This window comes from Trichomycterus rosablanca, chromosome 3, assembly GCF_030014385.1.
Source record: "Trichomycterus rosablanca isolate fTriRos1 chromosome 3, fTriRos1.hap1, whole genome shotgun sequence".
Taxonomy (NCBI): Eukaryota; Metazoa; Chordata; class Actinopteri; order Siluriformes; family Trichomycteridae; genus Trichomycterus; species Trichomycterus rosablanca.
In genome coordinates this window covers 26049294-26075698 of record NC_085990.1, presented here as the reverse complement: position 1 = coordinate 26075698, position 26405 = coordinate 26049294, and the positions used below count along the sequence as shown (strand labels likewise).

The 26405-nt window shown below is 39.8% G+C and overlaps 1 protein-coding gene across 1 annotated transcript in view; it reads left to right on the top strand.

Annotated features, from left to right (window-relative positions):
- Window positions 1-26405, top strand: part of dpp6a (dipeptidyl-peptidase 6a) — a 69043-nt gene that overhangs the window by 951 nt on the left and 41687 nt on the right. The gene's annotated exons all lie outside the window — the stretch shown is intronic.

Genomic DNA, 26405 nt, shown 5'->3' with positions numbered 1-26405 from the left:
CTCTTCCACTCCTCCATGATGACATCACGGAGCTGGTGGATGTTAGACACCTTGAACTCCTCCACCTTCCACTTGAGGATGCGTCACAGGTGCTCAATTGGGTTTAGTCCATCACCTTTACCTTCAGCTTCCTCAGCAAGGCAGTTGTCATCTTGGAGGTTGTGTTTGGGGTCGTTATCCTGTTGGAAAACTGCCATGAGGCCCAGTTTTCGAAGGGAGGGGATCATGCTCTGTTTCAGAATGTCACAGTACATGTTGGAATTCATGTTTCCCTCAATGAACTGCAGCTCCCCAGTGCCAGCAACACTCATGCAGCCCAAGACCATGATGCTACCTCCACCATGCTTGACTGTAGGCAAGATACAGTTGTCTTGGTACTTCTCACCAGGGCGCCGCCACACATGCTGGACACCATCTGAGCCAAACAAGTTTATCTTGGTCTCGTCAGACCACAGGGCATTCCAGTAATCCATGTTCTTGGACTGCTTGTTTTCAGCAAACTGTTTACTGGCTTTCTTGTGCGTCATCTTCCTTCTGGGATGACGACCATGCAGACCGAGTTGATGCAGTGTGCGGTGTATTGTCTGAGCACTGACAGGCTGACCTCCCACGTCTTCAACCTCTGCAGCAATGCTAGCAGCACTCATGTGTCTATTTTTTAAAGCCAACCTCTGGATATGACGCCGAACACGTGGACTCAACTTCTTTGGTCGACCCTGGTGAAGCCTGTTCCGAGTGGAACCTGTCCTGGAAAACCGCTGTATGACCTTGGCCACCATGCTGTAGCTCAGTTTCAGGGTGTTAGCAATCTTCTTATAGCCCAGGCCATCTTTGTGGAGAGCAACAATTCTATTTCTCACATCCTCAGAGAGTTCTTTGCCATGAGGTGCCATGTTGAATATCCAGTGGCCAGTATGAGAGAATTGTACCCAAAACACCAAATTTAACAGCCCTGCTCCCCATTTACACCTGGGACCTTGACACATGACACCAGGGAGGGACAACGACACATTTGGGCACAATTTGGACATGTTCACTGTGGGGTGTACTCACTTATGTTGCCAGCTATTTAGACATTAATGGCTGTGTGTTGAGTTATTTTCAGAAGACAGTAAATCTACACTGCTATACAAGCTGTACACTGACTACTCTAAGTTATATCCAAGTTTCATGTCTATAGTGTTGTCTCATGAAAAGATATAATGAAATATTTGCAGAAATGTGAGGGGTGTACTCACTTTTGTGATACACTGTATTTGAAAAGGTGGTGTTTATTATGGCAGTCTTGGGAATGAGATCTTGGGGATGATTTCTTAAACTGCTTTTTTATGACTGAATGATTAGAAATGTTTAGCTGGGAACTCCATATAAATGGGGTTAGTTTGACTGCAATCAAATGTTTGCAATAACTTGTAATGAGTCTTTTACATAGCTGTGGAGGAATTTTGGTTTGCTCTTCTATGCAAAGTGTTTTTTTTTTTGGCTACAATGCACAAACGGTCCACTTAGGTTCTTCCCACAGCATCACAATGGTATTCAAGTCAGCAATTACACTCAGCCACTTCAAAACTTTTTTTGAGCCATTAAATGCTGAACTTGCTTGTGTGCATCTGATCATTGTTCTGCTGCAAAACATAACTGCGCCTCAGCTTTAGTTCACATACTGATGGGCAGAAATTCTCCTTAAGGATTTTCTGACAGAGGGCAGAATTCATGGTTCTTTAATTATGACAAGTAAACCAGATCATGTAGAAGCAAAGCAGCCCCAGACCAGCAAAATACAACCATTATGTTTTGTTGGTTTGATGTTCTTATGGTGGAATGCAGTGTTAGCTTTATGTCAGATGTAACAGGACCCATGTCTTTGAAAAAAATTCTACCTACAACATCACCTGTGACATTTACTGTAAATATTCTCATTCTATAAAATATTATCCCAAAACTCTGCAAGGTGATCTAGATGAGTCATTGTGTTATTTTTAGTATTGATTTGCGCCTCTCTCATGGATGCCATTTTCCCCTAGTGTCTTTCTTCACGTTCTTCATACACATCATGCAAGACTCTCACATACTTCTTTGCCACTGGGGCTTATCAGGGAATACACAGTTTATCATTGGCATGTAGCCTTGCCTGCTCTGGACTGTGTCTTAGGGACACTCTAGTTGTGCTGCACTCTAGTTGTAAAGCCTGATTACCCTTGGTTTTATGAAGCAAGAACAAACTGTAGTGTCTTCTTACATCAGCATGAACACAACTAGTACTATGTCTCCCGAAGGCTAGGCTGTTTTGTCCACGCCCTTCTTGGCATTAGCCAAACATGCCTGAGCAGATGCCCAACCGGAAGATAGCACTTTTGAGAGTCGAACCCATATATCAGCAGTAGGCTAGTGGGCTAGCTTACTTTACTGTTGTGCCACCTGAGTGCCCATGTATGTCATCTCTTGGCCACTAAATTACATTAATTGCGAGTCATGCCTCCTGGTCCACCATTACCACCTAACATTACAGACTTCTTTTATGCATTTTGCACATACAGACGCAGCTTAAAGTGTTTTAGCAGGCTTACCAGCGTTGTTTACTACTTGTACTTAGACTGTGTTAGTTGGTATAATGGACTCAATTAAACGGGGTTGAGATAGGAGCGAAATAGCAAAACTCCTCAGAGAAACACCAGCAGATATTGTTATTACAGTGAGTTTATTATCTGTTAATCCTGTGAGAATCAGTCCCATTACCAGGGGTGATGTGTGTGGATTAAGAGAAGTTTGCGGGATTGTTGTGATGGAGACAGGAATATTTTATGGCAGGTGTGATTTAAGAAATAATCTTTAAGAGCATCCGTGATACTCTTATCAAATGGCTTCTCAGAACCCAAAGCACTAATACCTCATATGGTTATAAGTATGTGGACATTTAACCAAAAGCTTGTTGGAGACGGTATTCCAAAACAATAGGCATTATTAAAAAGCTGTGGTAGCTCAGCACTTAAGGTACTTGACTAGAGGTCTTTAGTTCTACTGCTGCCAGGTTACCAGGTTTTCATATACAAAACCCTGCTTGGTTTGTCTCCTCCCTATTTGTGTCATTTATTGCAAACCTCATCTTCAGTTTATTATACTCGCGCTGCTCATCGTATTTCACTGAAGGTTCCTAAAACGAACACCATTTTTGGTCAGTCATCATTTCAAGTGGCTGCAGCCATGGACTGGAACACTCTGCAAGAAACTCTAAGGCTGGATACATTTATTTCTAAGACAACTTTTAAAAAACAAATTACAGATATCTTAAGAGATACATGCAGCTGTATGACAAATTGATTCTTCTTTTATACTGTTGCTGGGTGATTCGACTATGTGTTATTGTATTGTGATCATCGTTGTTTGTTTTCAAGGTCTTATGTAAATTTGTTTGTATGTTTGTTCCTCAAGAGGCTTTGCCTTTTGCCAGGCCGCCATTGTAAATAAGAAGCAGTTCTTAATGACTTGCCTGGTTAAATAAAGGTAAAAAAAAAAAAAAACACTGTTGAGCAAGGCCCTTAACCCTCAAGTGCTTCGATTGTAATGGTGAAAAAATTTAAGTTACTTTAGATGAAAAGCATATGTTAAATGCCATTAGTGTAAATGTAAATAAAGCCTACCCCCGCAGCTATAACAGTAAGCATGTATGGGGTCAGGGGTTGGTGTTGATCAAGCCATGTCCTTATGCAATCCAGACATCATAAAGGTGTTCAATGGGATTGAGGTCAGGGCTGTGAGGAGCCCTCTGGAGTTCCCTCACACCAAACTCCTCAAACAATGTCTCCATAGAACCAACTTTGAGTTGTGGTGTACAGTCCCCTGTTGTAACAACTTTTGTATAGTTGATTGTATAATAATTCTCTTAGAATTAGCTTGTGTGGCTAAGACACTTAAACTTATTAATTATAATCATAATGTAATGAAGGTGCTCGGGTGTAAATTACACTAGCCCACTATTGTTGGGTTGCAGAGCTATCAGCTGGTCGGGCATCTACACACCGATATGATTGTTTAGGTCTAAGGAGTTGCTAAGGAGTTGGCAAGGTGATGGATTGGCGTCCTGTCCAGGGTGTGTTCAACATTGCACCCAGTGGTTCTGGGGAAGCCCGACCCACTGTGACCCTGACCAGGATAAAGCGGTGGTAAACAATAAAATAAAATAATGCAATTAAATTGATTTATGAAATAGCTAAGCCCTGGATGTGGCACTTATTTATAGCAATATACTGGATTAAAAAGCCCTGTAATTAATTGGCACCCTATCCATGTATTCCTGCTTTGCCCCCAGTGTTTCCTGGTGAAACCAGACCTGATGGAAGTCTCAGCAGGATAAAGCGGTTGGCGAAATAAATCTACAGGTCTTGTCATTCCAAACCTGCAGCACGTTTTTAGTTTATGAAAAACAGATTCTGGTTTTAGACAAACCCTTTAGCTACACATTAATGCAGGCTACATTGGTGAAGCAGGTGGGGAATAAAAATAAACACCTGATTTTCTTGCCACACATTTTGATTAATTTTTTGGTGTCTTAATGCTCAAACCAGTCATTTCAGTTTTTATTTTTATCAACCACTTTATCCTGGTCAGGGTCATGGTGGTCTGGAAAACACTGTGCCAAAGGCAGGAACACCCTTAACAGGGTGCCAAACCATTGCAGGACTGAAATCATCTTCATTCCTAGACTCCACACAAAATGCTAACATGTCTAAAACTTGTACACAAAAATATTTAGTTTGCCATGTTTAGAGAAGGTTGTGCATATGAGCTCAAGACCAGCAGTGAAGTATCAAGGTATAAGCATCATGATTTGGGGATGCTATAATGCAAACAGTACTAGGGCATTACATCATGGAACACAATATGCATAATGTAAAATTTTTTTGAAAATTTACCAGCAATGATTAATCACCACTCAATGATTGAGCTCACCACTCAAAGTTCAGGAGAGAATTGCCAGTTTATAAAAAGAAATCCTCAATTCAAGGTTGCAGACAGCCATCTACTGTGTCACCATCTACTGTTCATAATATTGTGAAAAAATTCAGGGAATCAGGGAAAGATTCAGGCCTCATTCTGTACATGCTTAATTGCCTGTCTGCATTGAAAATGTATGGTGCACGATGAAGAGGAGAATCAGATGATGGTCGCACTGAGCAGCTGAAGTCTCCACTTGAGAAAAATTCCACTTGCAAAACAATTATTGTCCTCAGTTTCCAAACCATGACTAAGTCTCATTAATAGGAAAGGTGATGGAACACAGGGGTAAACATGCTAAATTATGCAGATATTTAATCTATGTACACTAATACTGTGGCTAAAAAGTCACTAACAAAAAAGAAAAACAATCGCAAATGAAAAGTGCCCAGTTATTAAAAACATATTAAATACATGAACATCTTTGCAACCCACAGCGAAGTAAAGGGACAGTGCAGAAATGAGAACTTGATGTTAAAGGAATCCTAACACAAGCCCGGTATGGCACACCTCCAACTGGCACAACTCACACCCAGTGTGGCAGCATCTGTGGGGGCCGCTCTAGGAAAAAAGGTGTCATCTCACTTATCCAGGGTGGCTCCAAACATGACACCTCCACACTACCATGATGCTGGCTGAAGAACGATACAGAATGATGGCTTCCCATCTGAAAGAAAAGTGGAGCAGATTGAGCTATCCGGCATCACAGCTTTAGGGCAGACAGGTGTGCCAACAAGAAGCTGGCGACTTGGACAGTGAAAAGCTGCGATATATAGAAAACCAATTTTTGATGCAAATAAACACTTATGAGACATACAGTAGTTGTCTAATCAAGAGTAATTAACAGATCATGCACAACTAGACCTCAAGACAAGGCACAGGTGATTGTCCCCAGCAGCCAGTTAAACTAGACTGTGCAGAAGGACACAACTCCAAACGTGTAGCAGTTTTTGGATGGCTGCGCCACATTAAACATTGAAAAGCTGTACTGTGCCATTAAGCTTATAGTCACCTTTATGACGTTATTAAGCTTAGCCCACCTCTTTGACAATATTGAGTTTATATCAATCTGTACAGTGTTGTTGAGTTTATACCTGCCTGTATGGTTTTATTAAGCTCATAACCACCTAAAATCTTTGGTGTTTAGTAAATTTATAGCCACCTGTATGATGTTATTGTGTTAAAACCCACCTGTATGGTGTACTTGAGCTTATAGCCACTTGTATGGCTGGATTATGTATATACCCACCTGTATGGTGTTACTGTGCATATACCCACCTGTATGGTGATTAAGTGCTAAAACCAACCTGTTATTTATCAAATACAATCTGTATCATGTTATTGATCTTATATCCATGTATATGACATTACTGAGTATATACCCATCTCTTGGGTGTTATTGAGTCAATATCCACCTGTATGGTGTTACTAGACTGATACCCACCTGTATGGTGTTACTAGACTTATACCCACCTGTATGGTGTTACTAAACTTATACCCACCTGTATAGAGTCATTAAGCTTATAGTCACCTGTATGATGTTATTTAGCTTATACCCACCTCTTTCACAATATTAAGTTTATACCCACCTGTATGAGGTAATTGAGTTTATTCACACCTGTGTGGTATTACTGAGCTCGTAGCCACCTGTATGTTGTTATTGGGCTGATACCCACTTGTATGGTGTTACTGAGCTTATACATTTACGAGCTTATACCCACCCATATTACTGTTGGGGTAAAGATGTTAGCAGTTTTTTAATTAATTATATAATTAATAACTAATAATCAGTTATGGGACACCACTGGCAATTTTAAGGGAAATTACCTGGAAAATCAAATTCATAACAGATCAGTCCTTCTGTTGGAGTGAAGTTTGTTAGGTGAATTATTTCTCACACCCAAGGAATGCAGCTCACAGTGCTAAATTCTGAATCGTTATAATGTTTGTTAAACTCTAAAACATACCACATACAATGGCAATTAATAAATAAATGGCATAAATTAGTGGTAATGATAAAAGTATAAGTCTGTAGGTAAAACTATTACTGGAAAATAATATAAGATTATTTATAGTGGATCGAATGGTGGGTAGAACCAGGAGGTTTAGAGCCTGATTTAAGTGTATGCTATCGATTTGTGGAAGTGAATAAAAAAGTATAGAAACCAGGCACTTCACCCATAGCACGTGAGGCATGTACCTGTCGACTGAACAGTTTCGAGGTAGTCGAATCACCTCACATCTGTTGTTTTTTTGCTTTAGTCCTGTTCAACAGAGAAGTGGGCTTTTCTTTCCTGCATACAGCACTCTGCTCAGGTGCCTCTACCCAATGACTGCTGTTGATTCTGAGGTGTTTAAATTGGACTGAAGCACTCTTCTTTCTTCATCTCAGAAGATGTACAGATGCCGAGCACACTATGCAATGTGTGTGCTTACCTTTGTGCTCCGCACTATGTGGTGAAGAGGTTGGATTTTCTACATGCAGCCGAATAGGAACTAAACTTAGAAGCTGACAATTTCAGTTGAATCCAAACTTACAAAAACATAAACGGTGAACTGAACCACTGATCTGACTTGTGGATCGGCATCAGCTGTGCAAACTCTTTTGAGTGAGCTGCATTCTGCATCCACCAAACTCTGGAGAACCAAAACTTTAAAACTCTTTCAACAAAAAAAAAACTTTAACCTTAAAAACGTCAAAAACTTAAAAAAAACTTAATAACTTTCCTTAAGATCACATGACAAAATTGGACCTGCCCACCATGTAAATTACCCACTTGTGGTCAATAGTTGATGCTAAAAGCTTAGTGTTGACAAAAACATTCTAATGTACCGATTGTAAAACTTTTCTCTTAATATCGCTAACATAATAAAAATCTAAAAAACAAAATCTAACTACCAATATTATAGATTATTTAGTCAGCCACTGATTGTGCAGGTTCTCCTACTTAGAAAGATGAGAGAGGTCTGTAATTTTCATCATAGGTACACTTCAACTATGAGAGACAAAATGAGAAAAAAAAAATCCAGGAAATCACATTGTAGGATTTTTAAAGAATTTATTTGTAAATTATGGTGGAAAATAAGTATTTGGTCAATAACAAAAATTAAACTCAATACTTTGTAACATAACCTTTGTTGGCAATGACAGAGGTCAAACGTTTCCTGTAAGTCTTCACCAGGTTTGCACTCACTGTAGCTGGTATTTTGGCCCATTCCTCCATGCAGATCTCCTCTAGAGCAGTGATGTTTTGGGGCTGTCGCTGGGCAACACAGACTTTCAACTCCCTCCACAAATTTTCTATGGGGTTGAGGTCTGGAGACTGGCTAGGCCACTCCAGGACCTTGAAATGCTTTTTACGGAGCCACTCCTTCGTTGCCCGAGCGGTGTGTTTGGGATCACTGTCATGCTGGAAAACCCAGCCACGTTCCGTCTTCAATGCTCTCACTGATGGAAGGAGGTTTTGGCTTAAAATCTCACGATACATGGCCCCGTTCATTCTTCCCTTAACGCGGATCAGTCGTCCTGTCCCCTTTGCAAAAAAACAGCCCCAAAGCATGATGTTTCCACCCCCATGCTTCACAGTAGGTATGGTGTTCTTGGGTTCTTCTTCTTCCTCCAAACACGACGAGTTGAGTTTTTACCAAAAAGTTCCATTTTGGTTTCATCTGACCACATGATATTCTCCCAATCCTCTTCTGGATCATCCATATGCTCTCTGGCAAACATCAGACGGGCCTGGACATGTACTGGCTTAAGCAGGGGGACACACCTGGCACTGCAGGATTTGAATCTCTCTTGGCGTAGTGCGTTACTGATGGTAGCCTTTGTTACTTTGGTCTCAGCTCTCTGCAGGTCATTCATCAGGTCCCTCCGTGTAGTTCTGGGATTTTTGCTCACCGTTCTCATGATCATTTTGACCCCACGGGATGAGATCTTGACCCCAAGGGAGATTATCAATGGTCTTGTATGTCTTCCATTTTCTTACAATTGCTCCCACAGTTGATTTATTCACACCAACCTGCTTGCCTATTGTAGATTTACTCTTCCCAGCCTGGTGCAGGTCTACAATTTTCTTCCTGGTGTCTTTCGGCAGCTCTTTGGTCTTGGCCATGGTTGAAGAGTCTGACTGTTTGAGGCTGTGGACAGGTGTCTTTTATACAGATAACGAGGTCAAACAGGTGCCATTAATACAGGTAACGAGTGGAGGACAGAAGAGCTTCTTAAAGAAGAAGTTACAGGTCTGTGAGAGCCAGAAATCTTGCTTGCTTGTTATTGACCAAATACTTATTTTCCACCATAATTTACAAATAAATTCTTTAAAAATCCTACAATGTGATTTCCTGTATTTTTTTTTCTCATTTTGTCTCTCATAGTTGAAGTGTACCTATGATGAAAATTACAGACCTCTCTCATCTTTCTAAGTAGGAGAACTTGCACAATCAGTGGCTGACTAAATACTTTTTGACCCCACTGTATAATTATGGGGACAGTATGTATGAAGATACTATTCACAGACATTACAACAACTGTTGGATTGTCTTTGGTAGAATTAACTTGGCTTAGTTTTTTTTCCAAATCTGGTAGATCATGGCTCAGTGTTTCCCTTTTCCCCAATGAGGTTTTTAAAAGAAGTTGAGATATCACTTGAGATGAAAGAACAGAGTTGTTAGGGTATATTCCTTTACCAGTGTTCTGCTACATTACTTTAATTAGCTTATACCCATCTGTATGGTGTTACTAAGTTTATACCCATTCGTATGGGTATAATTAGAGTGATTACACTAGGCAACCACACTATTGTTATCTGATAGTCTTTGGATTATTCTAATTCATCTTGTTAGTGTGATTTCACATGGCCACCAACTGAGCATTTGCACAAACACAGTGACCAGACTGGGAAAAGTATTGACATCCTCGCAAAATATGCACTTACACACACACACAATCACATACTTGACCTAAAGTATTCACACTCTCCCCCATCAAACATACTTGCATATACCCTAGCAACCATCTAGAACACCATAACAATTACTCGCTAGCATCCTAGCATCCACCTGAAACACCTTAGCAACCACCTGTTTACAGCTTAATAACCCCAGTACAACCACATAATTACATTTATTCAGTCAACTCTTAACCACAGCTAACCGCTGAGGAACACCTTATGCATAGCCAAACAACACCTTAGCAACTCGGTACACCTTGGCAAATGTCTAGCAACACATTAACAACCATTTAGCAACTTCTGTACAGCTTGGCAACTGTGTAGCAAAGCTTAGCAACCACACAGCAACACGTAGCATGTAAGAAATTAAACTGTTACCATAGCAACTGACTGGCAACACCTTAGCAACCACTTGGCATTATCTTAGGAATTGCCTAACAACCTTTGTAAAACAACCTGTTACCATAGCAACCATCTAGCTATACTTTAGCAACAACCTAAGAATGTTTTGAAGGGCACAGCAATCTACATTTACTTCAATTTTTTACAAAAAAAAAACATACAATCACTAATGTAACCAAAAGTAATACATACATTCATCTAACAGAATGCAGAAGTATTCACAGCCCCACCGAATACATGCTTGCATACACGATCACCTATATAAGCAAAACATTTTTTATATTATCTTGTAATATCAGACTAAAAGGATAAAATGTTGCCTCTTTTTAAGATAGGAATGGAACCAATCAAGGTGGCTAAACCTAAAATACCAACTGATGAGAGTCTGGAAATAAGAATATTAAGACTGTGTCAAAAGTTGGTGAGATCTAGAAATATGAGGATATTAAGCAATCCAGCATTTGTATAGATCAGGAGGTCGTCAATCTTTAACAAAGCAGTCTCTGTACTGTGGAAGTTCCGGAAGCCGGACAGGAAAGATTCATACACATAGTCTTTGCTAAGGAAGTTATATACTGTAGTTGGAAGGCCACAACTCTTTCCATCACCTGAATTAAGAAAGTAAGGTTGGAAATAGGTCTGTAGTTGGAGAGTTGTAATAAATCTAGATTGGACTTCCTTGAAATGGGAGTAACAGAAGCCACTTGATGAAGGTACAGAGCCTGAGGAAAGACACTAATTAATCAAATTTGCTATGGGAGAAGGGACAGCAGAACCAGCAGATGATTTAAGAAGAGCTGAGGGAGCAGGGTTAAGCAAACAGGAGAAAGAAGATTTATTTTATATTATCTCGGAGACTACAGCAGCGTCAACATGATGAAAAACAGACAGATTGTTTTGGACAGTCTAAGAGTTTTATTGTGGGAATCATGTTAGATGAAGTTAATTTATTTTTTAAAAAATAGAGGTCTTAGAACACATGACCCCGAGAAGGGGAACTGGGGATAGATTTTTTGTGCAGCTGAAGAAGTTTATTTATGGTCCTGAGTAGAGCTGAAGACCTGGAGCTGCCGCCTTTTATAATGCTTGAGTAGTAAGAACCACAGTCTTTGTTTAAAGCATATCTATATAGGTAGATGTGTCAAAGCATTTTTAGGTAGATGTGTTCCATGTACAGTATAATGTTGTGATGGATAGTAAGTCCGGTTTTCTTATAAACGCGCTCAAGACATCGTCCAATAGCCCTCATGGCTCTAAGCTCATGGGGTGTGCCATGGGGAGATCACTTTGGTTTTAAGAGGGGCATGGTTATTAATTATGCTTAAATACAGTCATTGTAGAACATGGCTTTGAAAAAGTTCATAAAGTCATAAAGAGGAGAGAGTTAAAAAAAGAAATTTTGATCAATTGACCTTAGATTTTGGAAAGAGACAGTGGTTTTCTTAAGAGGTTTGACAGCAGGTGTACTAAGACAACATTCAGTCAGCATGTGGTCAGTAAAGCCAATAAAGGAACCAGTAACAGAAACTAGATTAAGACCAGAAGAGCAGACCAAGTATATGAACATGACAAGGAGTCGGAAAATCAAGATGCTGAATAAGACTTTAAAGGCATAAAGCATTCAAGGGCAGCCAAAAATTTGGTATCAACCTGAATGTCAAAGTCAACCCGGAGAACGATAACAGCACACATGGAAACGGCCATAGTAAGCAGTTCATTGAGGTCAGACAGAAATTGAGACAGTTTTGGAAGACGATAGATTAGCATAAATAAAAGTGGAGTAGGGGAAGGTATTTTCAAAGCTAAATATTTTCAAGTAGTGACATAATGAAAGACCAATTCTTTAATCTGCATTCTGCTGTGATAGACTACAGCTAAACCTGCTTATTTTCCTGTGAGACGAGAATCTCAGTACTTAAAAAACATCTGACAGTGTGCTTTGCAGGGGAACACATATTTCATTAATGCTACGTGAACCCTCGGCTCCAGCTGTGCTTAAAGTTCAGCTCTAATCCATTAAATGTGGCTCACCATCTGCTCCCATCTAAACTAGATTTCATTGACACTATATGGTCAAAAGTATGTGGGCACTCCTCGTAATTACTGAATTCAGGTGCTTCTGTAGCACTAATTGCTAACCCGCATTAAATCTGTGATATAAAATAGATAATTTGCTATGTGACAATAGTATAGGGAAAGCCCGTTATTATAAAAGCATGACTTTGCCCCACACATAAAGTAAGGTCCACAGAGACATGGTTTGATGAGTTTGGTGTGGAGGAACTGACCTCACCCCAGTTAAACATATTTGGAATAAATTAGAAAGACGATTGCAAACCTGCTTTTCCACAACATCAGTAATCTTTTATCTATATGGATGCAAATTTTCACAAATATTCTCTAAACTCTTGTGGAAAGCCTCTATAGCTTTTAGCTTCATGTGAATTTAAAAGGCTTTATTTGTCCAATAAGTCCTTGGTCAAGTGTCCTCATAATTTTGACCTTGACTTGGTAAGAATTGGGTGTTTGGTGACTGGTGCAGATCTTATACTATACCCATTGAGCAAGCTAAATTTTAGGCTTTTAGGCTGAATAGATCATACTCTTCTTAGATTTGGCTGCGGGGTCAGCTCTCGGCGGATCATGATCCGCATTGATTTGGCACAATTTTTATGCCGGATGCCCTTTCTGACACAACCCTCCCTGTTTTATTGGGGCTTGGGACCGGCGCTACAATGCACTGGTTTGTGCATCTAGCGGCTAGGTATCTACAGGACAATTCAGTGTTTCCAATTAGCCTGGTGGCATGTTTTTGGACTGTGGGAGGAAACCGGAGCACCTGGAGGAAACCCACGTGGACACGGGGGGAGCATGCAAACTCCGCACAGAAAGGACCCAGACCGCCCCACCTGGGGATCGAACCCAGGATCTTCTTGCTGTCAGGCAACAGTGCTACCCACTAAACCACCGTGCCACCCCCTGAATAGATCATACTGACTTATATAAAACTATATAACTAATATAACTAATAAAACTGTCCAATTCTCTCTTTGCTGGTTGCTGCAACACTATTTATAATTTGCATTAGAAATCACAGTCTCTCTCTTTTTCTTTTGTTCTCTCTCATCATTTATCTCTCAGAGTAATCACTGGTGCTTTTGTCTCGGTGTCTCTAACTCAGAATTAGTCATGGTGTACATGTGTATGTGCTGTCTCTTCTGCAGTAAAATGTCTAGATGCTCTCAGTATAAATATGTGTTAGTGATTTAGATTTAGTGTGTAGCACCTCCACTGTTTCCTTAAACATGGTCGGTGTGATCAAGCCCTCCAGCAAAGCCCATTCAGCACCAAGACCAGGTAGATCTTTTTTTTTCTTTATTCACTTGTTCGTAGATTCACTTGTTTCTCTATTTCTTTGTTGTTAATTTTTCAGTTTTTTTCTATTTAGTTTTGAGTAGATCCATTTATTCCGTAATCCATGCATTAGCGGATCCATGTGTCTCTATTTACTTAAATAAATATTCACCTAAATCTTTTTACTCATCTGTATAGCCGCTTGCTTTTCTATTCATATTCAATAACATGTAAATTCAGGCGACACGGTGGCTAAGTGGGTAGCACTGTTGCCTCACAGCAAGAAGGTCCTGGGTTCAATCCCCAGGTGTGGCGCTCCGAGTTCTTTTTGTGTGGAGTTTGCATGTTCTTTCTGTGTCTGCGTCGGTTTCCTCCCACAGTCCAAAGACATGCAAGTGAGGTGAATTGGAGATACTAAATTGTCCATGACTGTGTTCAATATAACCTTGTGGATTGATGAATCTTGTGTAATGAGTTACTACCATGTACAGTGTATCACAAAAGTGAGTACACCCCTCACATTTCTGCAGATATTTAAGTATATCTTTTCATGGGACAACACTGACAAAATGACACTTTGACACAATGAAAAGTAGTCTGTGTGCAGCTTATATAACAGTGTAAATTTATTCTTCCCTCAAAATAACTCAATATACAGCCATTAATGTCTAAACCACCGGCAACAAAAGTGAGTACACCCCTTAGTGAAAGTTCCTGAAGTGTCAATATTTTGTGTGGCCACCATTATTTCCCAGAACTGCCTTAACTCTCCTGGGCATGGAGTTTACCAGAGCTTCACAGGTTGCCACTGGAATGCTTTTCCACTCCTCCATGACGACATCACGGAGCTGGCGGATATTCGAGACTTTGCGCTCCTCCACCTTCCGCTTGAGGATGCCCCAAAGATGTTCTATTGGGTTTAGGTCTGGAGACATGTTTGGCCAGTCCATCACCTTTACCCTCAGCCTCTTCAATAAAGCAGTGGTCGTCTTAGAGGTGTGTTTGGGGTCATTATCATGAAATGATCAGTTCAGAGAAAAAAAAATATTGATTATGTTCAGACACCAATTATTTAAGAAATCAGATTTTTATTGTTGTGTCTAAATATGTATTTTTATTTTAAATGTATCTGTTTATCAAAAAATATAAGATTAATTATATCCTTCAGTTAACTGTTAGTCTTATAGAGCACAAAGCTGTTGTGTTTTGTGGAGTCTCTAATTAATACTGAGTGAATCCTGAAGTTCTACCAGGTCCTTACGGTATAGATTATCTATACACACATGGACAATACACTGAATCAGTCCATTGTGATAAGATTGTAATTGCTTGTAGTCCAGCATGGGAAATTAGTCTCAGCCTTGTCCTGCTGACTTTGTATTTCCCTGGTGGTGTAAAGCAGTACACACATTCAGAATTCTTTTATTTTATTTCTTTCATTATTAATTGACAATTCGCTTTAGCCAAGGTGCCAGTAAACTTTTTTATATAAAAAGCCTTACCGTTATTAAATTGTAATTCCTTTATCAGGACATTTGGAGGAAATGATTGAAAAGCAGCAACATGTTTTTCCATTGAAGTGGATCAATACATCCTGCCAACCTGCAATCTGTGTGTGTGTGTTAAGCTAATTGGCTGATGCGTTGCGATTCAACCATTCTGTAAAAGGAATTATTTCTGTCCTTGCTGTGCTCATATAAAGCAGGACTTTGTAATTGGAATTTGAGGTAGGAGATGGCAGCTAAAGAATTGGTGTTCAGAGTAAAAAACTGCAGCATCTTTGCAGGTTCTGGATAAACAGCTTCATCATGTTGGTGCAGCCATTGACTGATAAACACATGAGATTTAGGTACAATACAATAATATGATATTGCTAATACAGGATTTATAATTTGAACTTGTTACATTTTCTAGAATCAATCTTGGATTTTATTTATAAGGATGATTAGTTTTTTTTCTGTTGGATTTGCTGACAAGTGGTTTAGTACTGAATTGTTGACAGGTATATTTTGCTTCATTTTATTTACTAATATGCTATCACTTAGCTGGCATTGTAGGGGTTTTTGGTTCTAGAAGTGTCAGGTCTTTTTCAATAAAGTGCTGAATAAAAGAAAAAATTCATAGTGTTTCATAGTGAATTTTCACTTTAAAGAGATGTTCCTGCTTGTTTCTGTGATTGCTTAGTTCAGGGGTTTTCAACCTTTTTGGACATGCGCCCCCCCGGCAAACATCGCACAGAAACCATTGCGAAATCTCTTGACAAGCTAAAATAACATAATTAACGTTGTGCACATCATACATACGATGTAATTTTGCTGATTGAAATATGTACTTGAAATAGATAATACAGCCCAATCCCATCTGAGCCGATTCTATGAGCACGTTATATAAATTCGTGGTTCACTTTCGTAAATTGTAAGCGGTCCTTGCTTTTGATGAAGATAAGAGCAGAAAACGTTACTTCACAGAGCCAAGCAGAGGCAAAAGTTCATCAGTTACTAAGTTGGTTAGTTCAGGATCATCTGCTCTGACTGACAGAAAACTTTTAGCTCCGCAGACAGAACGTATGGCGCCACATCAATGTCAAAACTAGAGGGCGCAACTTTTAACATTTCGCGTGTGTAAATATCCCTCTCGCGAGTGCAAATGTGAAACTTGCGAGCACAAAAAGAGGAATTGCGTGCGCACTGATCATAAAATCGCTCTCAAACTGTCTTTTTCACTCTCGAATGTTGTTTTTCTGCTCGATTTCATTGTTGTGCGCGCGCGTGAAAGCAAATTGCGCTCGGCCGCTCTTTCTGCGCGAGAGAAATGTTTGCACTCGAGTTTTGAAAGGGGTGGTTTTGACAGTTTGGGGGCGGAGTCAGGGCCGGCTCTATCAGCGAATGCTATTGGCTCTATGCATGCAAGCTCTGTGACGTGTTTCCGTTTAGCCTTAGTTGGACAGTCTAGCGTCTGGTTTGTGAGAACCCCCGGCAAAGTTCTAAACACCACATGTCGCATAGCGGTGAATATGTAGAGTTTGCCTTTTCAAACACAAGATCGAGGTGGATCGGTACATTCTCAGGGTTCATGTTGAACGCTGCATTCGACGGGTAAAAGAGCAAGTTGTTCGACACAGTGATCGCTATGTTTGTTTACTGTGTTTTGCCTGCATGTGAACTATCGGATTGGACCACTTGACAAGGCATGAAGCTAAACACTCGCCTTTATCTGCAATTTTTTTAAAGAACGTGTACATTTAAATATTGTAAATATATATTATAGTTTATACTCTTTCTGTGTTTAAACAAAAGCATAAAAACCAACAAAAGCCTTTTTATTATGTAAACATATCTTTTATATCTACACTCTTTGATTATTTTATCAGTTCTACAATTACAGACTGTAGTTCATCTGTTTCTCTCTATACTGTGTTAGCCTCCTTTCTGTTCTTAATAATCAGGACCCCCACAGAGCAGGTATTATTTAGGTGGTGGATCATTCTCAGCACTGCAGTGACACTGATGTGGTGGTGTGTTTAGTGTGTGTTGTGCTGGTATGAGTGGATCAGATACAGCAGCGCTGCTGGAGTTTTTTAATATCATGTCCACTTACTGTCCACTCTATTAGACACTCCTACCTAGTTGGTCCACCTTCGCTCATCTATTGCTGCTGTTTGAGTTGGTCATCTTCTAGACCTTCATCAGTGGTCACAGGACGCTGCCCACACGGCGCTGTATTTATTGTCTTATTTACTCATACCAGCACAACACACACTAACACACCACCACCATGTCAGTGTCACTGCAGTGCTGAGAATGATCCACCACCTAAATAATACCTGCTCTGTGGGGGTCCTGATTATTTAAGAACAGGGTAAAAGGGGGGGGGGGGGGGGGGGTAACAATGCATGCAGAGAAACAGATTACAGGCAGTAATTGTAGAACTACAAAGTGCTTGTATATGGTAAGTGGAGCTGATAAAATGGACAGTGAGTGTAGAAACAAGGAGGTGGTTTTAATGTTATGGCTGATCAGTGTTAGATAGATGGATGGATAGCTAGATATCAGAAGAAACAATAAATGAGCTGGTGTTTCAATACTTGTCCATATTGAGTGTGTAAAACAGTTTATCTCCACCTTTGCCGTTTCTCACGTTTTGTGAATCTGGCAGTTATTTAGCATTTATTTCATGATGAATAGACCACTTGAATGGTGTTAAAGACTTGAAATAAAATCTTTTAACATTTAACTTTAAATGAGTCATTTTTTTCTCTTTTGTAACATGATACAAGGTTTTGAATTGAACAGCATATATATTTGATACCCCATTGCTGCCAGCTTGACACTGATAAATTCTGTAATGATTATGTCTTGATAACCTGCCGTAAGACACATAAGAATAAAAAAAAAAATCAAAGTTTATCCTCACATTTACTACAAAAATGTTTTTTTGGAGAAAGATATGTTAATACTGTAACATCAAATTAATCAATTGACATGAAAATGTAAAGGTCTGACATATAACATTTGATAATAAATAAAAGATAACTCATTAATGTATTGACAAACAAAACTTTTTACACTTAATCAAAAGATTGAGGGTAAATTGGTAATATATCCAGTCAGATATGTTAAGTTTGTTTTATGTTTTATTAGGAATTTATGTTCCTAATCATGTTTTACACTTTGGTTACATTCATGACAGAAACGGTAGTTACTCATTACACAAGATTCATCAGTTCAGTTCATCAGTTTTAATATCAAACACAGTCATGGACAATTTAGTGTCTCCAATTCACCTCACTTACACACTTCTGGACTGTGGGAGGAATCAGGAGCACCCGGAGGAAATCCACATGGATACAGGGAGAACATGAAAACTCCACACAGAAAGAACCCAGACCGCTCCACCTGGGAATTGAACACACATAAATTATATATACAGTGTATCACAAAAGTGAGTACACCACTCACATTTCTGCAGATATTTAAGTATATCTTTTCATGGGACAACACTGACAAAATGACACTTTGACACAATGAAAAGTAGTCTGTGTGCAGCTTATATAACAGTGTAAATTTATTCTTCCCTCAAAATAACTCAATATACAGCCATTAATGTCTAAACCACTGGCAACAAAAGTGAGTACACCCCTTAGTGAAAGTTCCTGAAGTGTCAATATTTTGTGTGGCCACCATTATTTCCCAGAACTGCCTTAACTCTCCTGGGCATGGAGTTTACCAGAGCTTCACAGGTTGCCACTAGAATGCTTTTTCACTCCTCCATGACGACATCACGGAGCTGGCGGATATTCGAGACTTTGCGCTCCTCCACCTTCCGCTTGAGGATGCCCCAAAGATGTTCTATTGGGTTTAGGTCTGGAGACATGCTTGGCCAGTCCATCACCTTTACCCTCAGCCTCTTCAATAAAGCAGTGGTCGTCTTAGAGGTGTGTTTGGGGTCATTATCATGCTGGAACACTGCCCTGCGACCCAGTTTCCGGAGGGAGGGGATCATGCTCTGCTTCAGTATTTCACAGTACATATTGGAGTTCATGTGTCCCTCAATGAAATGTAACTCCCCAACACCTGCTGCACTCATGCAGCCCCAGACCATGGCATTCCCACCACCATGCTTGACTGTAGGCATGACACACTTATCTTTGTACTCCTCACAAAGGAGTATCTTTCAAAGACAGCAGTTGGATGTGACGCTGAGCACGTGCACTCAGCTTCTTTGGACGACCAACGCAAGGTCTGTTCTGAGTGGACCCTGCTCTTTTAAAACGCTGGATGATCTTGGCCACTGTGCTGCAGCTCAGTTTCAGGGTGTTGGCAATCTTCTTGTAGCACAACAATTCGTCTTTTAAGATCCTCAGAGAGTTCTTTGCCATGAGGTGCCATGTTGGAACTTTCAGTGACCAGTATGAGAGAGTGTGAGAGCTGTATTACTAAATTGAACACAACTGCTCCCTATGCACACCTGAGACCTAGTAACACTAACAAATCACATGACATTTTGGAGGGAAAATGACAAGCAGTGCTCAATTTGGACATTTAGGGGTGTAGTCTCTTAGGGGTGTACTCACTTTTGTTGCCGGTGGTTTAGACATTAATGGCTGTATATTGAGTTATTTTGAGGGAAGAATAAATTTACACTGTTATATAAGCTGCACACAGACTACTTTTCATTGTGTCAAAGTGTCATTTTGTCAGTGTTGTCCCATGAAACGATATACTTAAATATCTGCAGAAATGTGAGGGGTGTACTCACTTTTGTGATACACTGTATATTGTGATTTCTGTGCTGTTCTGCTTTCAAAATGAATCTCTGCAGCTCCACACAACTCTCACATTAAATCAATCAACATTCAGCTCTGCATTTCAATATTTCCTTTCATTCTGAATTAGTACAATACATTTCATTATTTGTGCAGAAACTTTTACTGTTACCATAGTTACTCTCCAATTAAAAATCTTCTATCACAAATTTCATAACTAGCCATTTTTTAATTTAACACATCTCTGCACTTGCTCTTGTCACCACTAGCTAAGTGTGAGTTTTGATTCCTTACAAGCTAAATTGCACAAAGCCATATGACTGGCATGTTTAGTGCTGGAATCAATATCAGCACCAGAACTGTTGATTAAAAGCTTTTTTGATGGGGCTTCCATTGCTGCAATGGAACTTCAGAATCTTGTGGCTAAATGAATTCCCATTGTCGTGTTTTGGGTGTAGTGTAGTGCTATCTATGCAGGTAGTGGTAGCTCGGCAGTACTGGCCTAGTGATCTGAAGGTTGCTGGATAAACCCCATTACCACCAAGTTGCCACTGCCAGGCCCCTTAGCAAGGCCCCTAACCCTTATTTGCTTGCATTGTACACTACAGGTCAAAAGTTTTAAAACACCCCAATTTTGCCATTTTTTATTGATATTTACAAAGTTTAATGTCACAAATGTCTCGAATGTACTTTAAAATTAAAGCATAGGACAGATTAACAACTTTATAAAATTAAATGATGGAATAATTTTGTTATTATTCCATTATTCCACCTCTTGCAGATATGACAGCTGAACATTCGAGGTGTTCTTTCTACAACAGAATTTAGATATTGTTCAGAAAGTTCTTCCCAACATTGTTGCAGAAGGTCCCACAAAAGTGCTGCACTTATAGGTTGCTTTGCTTTCATCTTTCTGCCAAGTTCATCTCAAACAAGCCCAATGGGGTTTAGGTCTGGAGTGTGTGCAGACCATTCTATTCTTTAAAGCCTACAGCCTTGTTCTTGTCTTCTAAGGTAGTTCTGACATAACCTAGAAGTATGTTTTGGGCCATTGTCTTGCCCTAATATGAACCCCTGACCAACTAGGCATAGCCCAGAGGGTATTTCATGGAGCTTCAGTATGCTGTAGACCTTTTTGTCCAGTGTGCCAGTGCCAGTCACCCTGTGGAAGTCGCCAATTCTGGATCCAGCAAAAGAGCCCCAGACCATCACGCTTCCTCCTCCATGTTTGACAGTTGGTGTCACACACTGAGAGACTATCCTTTTACCAACTCAACAGCAAACAAAAACTTTGTGTAATGTACTAAATATTTTACATTTTCATCAGTCCATAAGACCTTCTTCCAGTCTTCAGTAGTCCACTGGAGGTGCTGCTTGGCCCAGACAAGCCTCGTTTATATTTTGCAGTCTTATCAGTGACTTTCTTACTGCTATTCGACCTGTCAAACCTGCAGCTTGAAGTCTTCTCTTCACAATTAATTTGGAAACTTGTTCTGATCACTCAAAACTTGTCTTCTGATTTAGTTGTAGGCTTTGGTCTGCCAGATCTCTTCCTGTCAGAGTTTCCTCCAGTTTCCAAGCAACTTTTGATGGTATAGAAAACTGTACTTACTGACACCTTGGCTTTCTTTGCAATATCTCTATAGGAAAGACCTACACTTTTAGGGGTTATTATTATCTGTCTGTCTTCTTTTGTTAAATTGCCTTTTTCTTGCCATTGTGATACCAATGTGCTATGTACTGCAGTGCAGTAGTGTCCAAATTCTGCCACAGAGGTTGTTGTAATGCAGTCTGTTCCATAGAATGCTTATATGCTTATATACAGTGTATCACAAAAGTGAGTACACCCCTCACATTTCTGCAAATATTTCATTATATCTTTTCATGGGACAACACTATAGACATGAAACTTGGATATAACTTAGAGTAGTCAGTGTACAGCTTGTATAGCAGTGTAGATTTACTGTCTTCTGAAAATAACTCAACACACAGCCATTAATGTCTAAATAGCTGGCAACATAAGTGAGTACACCCCACAGTGAACATGTCCAAATTGTGCCCAAATGTGTCGTTGTCCCTCCCTGGTGTCATGTGTCAAGGTCCCAGGTGTAAATGGGGAGCAGGGCTGTTAAATTTGGTGTTTTGGGTACAATTCTCTCATACTGGCCACTGGATATTCAACATGGCACCTCATGGCAAAGAACTCTCTGAGGATGTGAGAAATAGAATTGTTGCTCTCCACAAAGATGGCCTGGGCTATAAGAAGATTTCTAACACCCTGAAACTGAGCTACAGCATGGTGGCCAAGGTCATACAGCGGTTTTCCAGGACAGGTTCCACTCGGAACAGGCTTCGCCAGGGTCGACCAAAGAAGTTGAGTCCACGTGTTCGGCGTCATATCCAGAGGTTGGCTTTAAAAAATAGGCACATAAGTGCTGCCAGCATTGCTGCAGAGGTTGAAGACGTGGGAGGTCAGCCTGTCAGTGCTCAGACCATACGTCGCACACTGCATCAACTCGGTCTGCATGGTCGTCATCCCAGAAGGAAGCTGACGCACAAGAAAGCCCGCAAACAGTTTGCTGAAGACAAGCAGTCCAAGAACATGGATTACTGGAATTCCCTGTGGTCTGACGAGACCAAGATAAACTTGTTTGGCTCAGATGGTGTCCAGCATGTGTGGCGGCGCCCTGGTGAGAAGTACCAAGACAACTGTATCTTGCCTACAGTCAAGCATGGTGGTGGTAGCATCATGGTCTTGGGCTGCATGAGTGTTGCTGGCGCTGGGGAGCTGCAGTTCATTGAGGGAAACATGAATTCCAACATGTACTGTGACATTCTGAAACAGAGCATGATCCCCTCCCTTCGAAAACTGGGCCTCATGGCAGTTTTCCAACAGGATAACGACCCCAAACACAACCTCCAAGATGACAACTGCCTTGCTGAGGAAGCTGAAGGTAAAGGTGATGGACTAAACCCAATTGAGCACCTGTGGCGCATCCTCAAGTGGAAGGTGGAGGAGTTCAAGGTGTCTAACATCCACCAGCTCCGTGATGTCATCATGGAGGAGTGTAAGAGGATTCCAGTAGCAACCTGTGCAGCTCTGGTGAATTCCATGCCCAGGAGGGTTAAGGCAGTGCTGGATAATAATGGTGGTCACACAAAATTGACACTTTGGGCACAATTTGGACATGTTCACTGTGGGGTGTACTCACTTATGTTGCCAGCCATTTAGACATTAATGGCTGTGTGTTGAGTTATTTTCAGAAGACAGTAAATCTACACTGCTATACAAGCTGTACACTGACTACTCTAAGTTATATCCAAGTTTCATGTCTATAGTGTTGTCCCATGAAAAGATATAATGAAATATTTGCAGAAATGTGAGGGGTGTTTTCACTTTTGTGATACACTGTACAATAAGAGGGTTTGTAAATAATCACCAAAAGTTGGGACAAAAGTAGGAATTGTTTGCATCAACTTTCAAAGCTGATGGCTTCAAAAGCTTTGGCTTCCTGTGCTGCAGAGCAGCTGTCCATTGTTAACCCTTTCATGCCTGAGTGGAACATTCCATTTTCGGACACTATGTAACATGGTCATAGAAAAAACCTTATTGTGTAAATACCGTACATAGCATAGACTATATATACACACCATTATAACCAGAAGAATCAGTTCTTTAAAATGATATAAAACTCAGTATGGTTTTTTAAGTGTAATATAAACAAATCTATACCTAAAATCCTTCAAAAATAAACCTAAAAAAACTCTCAATTTTTATTTCATACATAAATACTTACATTTTTAACACATTTCTGTGCAATTTAGAGAAAAATATAGAGTATATGAAATGTTTGCAATTTTGTGAGCCATTTGTCAAGAAAATAATTTTGAATCTATCATCTTCTATTCAAAAGTTATGATCAATTTAGCAGAAGGTGTCATTTAGCAATTTAGAATGTTCGTGTAGCTCCTTTTTTACCTCACTTTTTACCAATGTCAGCATACACTATAAACCAATGAAAGTGTACTTTTATGAAAAAAAACCCTGCATATACACACACCATTATAACCAGGAGAATCAGTTCTTTAAAATTATATGAAACACAATGTTTTTCAAGAGTAATATAATAAATGTTTACAAAAAACCTTCAAAATCAACCTAAAAAAATCTCTCGTTTTTTATTTAATTCATAAATACTTACATTTTTAACACATTTCTGTGCAATATAGAGAACAATATAGAACATATGAAATGTTTGCAATTTTGTGAGCCATTTGTCAAGAAAATAATTTTGAATCTATCATCTTCTATTCAAAAGTTATGATCAATTTAGCAGGTGTCATTTAGCAATTTAGAATGTTCGTGTAGCTCCTTTTTTACCTCACTTTTTACCAATGTCAGCATACACTATAAACCAATGAAAGTGTACTTTTTTCTTAATTATTACTAAATTGTGAACATCCATATTTTTGAAATAAGACAGCAGATAAAATGTATTTGACAAAATAAGCACTCTAACAACAGTGTATAGTTCAAAAACATTAAAGATTTTTATTAGAATTATATACACTTCTCATTCTATAAATAATTTCAAAACAACAATACAATATAGTTCAGCACTATTGAAGAACATCACTCCATAAAACAAACTCTCAAATAATCCAATTCAACAATACAAGAAAAAGCAATTATTTGTTCAGGATAATCATTGAACAATTCAGTAAACAGTTTTGAGGCAACAGGATATAAAATCTCATCTAAGCCATTTTGCCAAAAATTCACTACAAAATATTTAACAGACAATGCACAATGGATAATTACCTCAAATTACCTCCTTCCAATGAACAATGCACACTGAACTTTGACCTGTGAAGAGAAAGAGAAACAAAGAACATATACACAAACACAGGGGTTGAGGAAAGATGAGAGGGACTGACAGTAGAAGACAGAAGCCCTGTGTAGGTCTAACTGCAAAACTCATCTCCTTTGCTAGAATGCCAAGACTGAAAACAGTTTCGATTGCCAACTAAACAAAATCTTCTACCTTGGCACTCAGGAGCCATGCACGCAATCTTTGTTTTATTTTCTTTTTTGAATTTTTTGTAGCAAAGCCAGCAATTTCTTGATACTTGCTCTATCTGAGGAATGTGGGTGACGTAAAACGATGAGGAAGTGGTTGGAGCTACTGAAAGCTGAGATGGCAAAATTGAATCGACGGAAATGTCTGCAAGTTGGCGCGACAGATTTTCCCTAAAGTTTATCTGGCTGTAGCCTGCTGAACTAAACCCATAACGTGATGCTGGATTGGAATGATGCCAGTCCTGAAACAAAATGAAACTATTAACGACGGCTATGTCCACAAAATGGAAGAAAAGTGTTTTCCACCACTTTTGAGTTTTCTGAAGCAGATTGTATGTGTTTAACATTTGATCAGATCTGTCAACACCTCCCATGTGTTTATTGTAGTCCTTTACTACAGCTGGTTGACGGACTACTTTCCTGTCCCACGTGGCACCATTCTTTACCATCCTAGAAACCTCTGATGAATCATTAGCATTGTGGAAATTAGAGAGGCATGTAACTGCTCGTGTGTCCTTCCACTGAACAACTAAGACATTTCCGTCAATTCTACACCACCTCATATCACCACGGTTAGCTTGCCGCTCCCATTTCTTGACATCTTTGAAATCCACTGGGAATTTCTTACGATTAATCCTACATGTCCCACAAGCATTGATTCCCCACTCCTTAAGTCGGACCATAACAGTTGGTGATGTATAGAAGTTGTCAAACCAAACTGTGTGACCTTGATTTTTAAATGGTTGCACAAGGTCTTCGATCACTTTTATAGCCAAATCAGTTATGCGCCCATCAAGACTGCCTGTGTAAACATCAAAGTCTAAGGTATATCCCGAATTTGAAGTTGCAATGACCCACAATTTGAAACCCCAGCGAGTAGGTTTGCCCTTCATATACTGCTTGAATCCTGATCGACCTTTTGATTTTACCATTCTCTCGTCTATGCTCAGATTTTCATTAGCCTGGAAAAGCTGCTGACACTTGGTTTTGAGGTGGTCCATCAGGTAACGCAACTTCCTAAGACGATCAAGATTATTTTCTGTGGCAGGATCTACAACATGGAGGGCTGCCATCAATTCCTTGAAACGGTCACGGGACATGAATAACTTGGCCCATGAACCCTGAAGAGATTTGGTTCCCCAATATCTGTGAATGCTGTGCAGGGACGTGAAACCCATGTAAATAAGGAGCCCAAGAAACCGGTAGAATTCATCCGGGGTCACTTCTTCCCATGCCCCATGATGGTTCGCATAAGACGGCCTATTCAGTACAAGCTCCCACCCCTTAGAGTTTGTAAACTGGCAAATCTCGGCAACGATGGTGTACGTGAAAAACAACTTGAAGAAGTCTATTTCACGCA